The sequence below is a fragment of the Triticum dicoccoides genome, chromosome 6B (genome assembly GCF_002162155.2).
Source record: "Triticum dicoccoides isolate Atlit2015 ecotype Zavitan chromosome 6B, WEW_v2.0, whole genome shotgun sequence".
Lineage (NCBI taxonomy): Eukaryota > Viridiplantae > Streptophyta > Magnoliopsida > Poales > Poaceae > Triticum > Triticum dicoccoides.
In genome coordinates this window covers 181,955,259-181,956,696 of record NC_041391.1, presented here as the reverse complement: position 1 = coordinate 181,956,696, position 1,438 = coordinate 181,955,259, and positions in this window count along the sequence as shown.

The window sequence follows — 1,438 nt, the reverse complement described above, 5'->3', positions numbered from 1 at the left end:
TGACGAGACCTGGTCTGGCCCGTATGTTTAGTTTCCTACGTGCCTTAAAAACGCATGTAAAACTGGTTTTACGGGATAATCCTAAAGTTTAGGAGAAATTGTGTGAGAGCTATTTTGGTCGATTCCCATAAACTTCTTTACCTAAATCCGTTTTTTATTTTATTTTAAAATTTTAAAAAATACGTAATAGCCTAGGACCTGCCAATCATGACATGCATGACAGCCGCGGGCGAGGGGCGGTACGGGTGGCGGTGGCGCGCCGTTGCGGCAAGGTCCTAGCAAGGCGTCAAGTGAAGTTTCGGGCGGTTTCTAGCCACCCAAATTTGTACGGAAAGATTATCTTTCCATAAACCCGGGGAAGAAAGAGTCTAGTTTATAGGGTCCCTATGAATGTTTTACGTGAATTATTGCACAGGATTTTTGCCCCAGCTTCTTGTAAACGAGAATTTTTTACCGATAGGGAGTTGTTGGAGTTTCTATAGATCTCTGCTATTAAAGGAAGTTCGTGCGCTTTGTTTCCTCCCCAATCATCCATCGCACCACATCCTCGTCAACCATGAATTTACCCCAAAACTAAGCCCCAAGTCCCCGTACACTAATGCTTCCTATCAAACTACTAGCCAAAAAAATAGCGAAAAAACTAGGATTCCATCACCTTCGGCGATGACCCACCCGTTGAGAGTTTCTCGGTTCCCGATCCACATATCCTCGGGCCTCGGTGCGCTGGATTCCCACGGCCCAGCAGAGGCGAAGTCAGGGTTTGTTGTGGATGGATCGCTATAGTCCGCGACTATGGGAGAACGAGACGAGTCAAGCAGTGCTGCAAAGGATCAAGTTGATGATCTACTGGGATGGCTAACGCTACATGAGGAAGATGCTGACGATTTCATTTGGGATGATGAAATTTCCAAATCACCGAAGAAGTCCAAGTGGTAAGCCATCACGAAGGTCCAACGTCCAGAGGATTTAGCCTAGTTCACGTCCAGAGGATTTAGCCTAGTTCACTCTTTGAGGACATGCGGTCGGCATGGAAGCCGGCTAAGGATGTGATATGGAGAAGAATTGGTCAAAATCTTTTCACTATTCAATTCGGTTGAACTGGGTGATTGGAACAAAGCAATGAACATGGGGCCATGGTTGTTTGGGAATCGGGCTTTGTTGATTGAAGAGTATATATGCCAGTTTTGCAAACCCTAGATCAGTTGTATTGGATAAACTGATTGTATGGGCTCAGGTGTTTTCTTATTTGATTGTCAAATCTGAGCTATGTCCTGGTCGATGGGAGAGGTTCTAGATGTGTAACTCAAGATTCCAGGAAGGTTTATAGGTGATCCTAAAAAAAGCGAGGCTTCCCACCATAATTTCCTCCACTTCCACTTCTGCTCCCAGGGTGGTTGAGTAAACCTCAAGTCCTCCCCAACCCCCCCCCCCTCCCCTG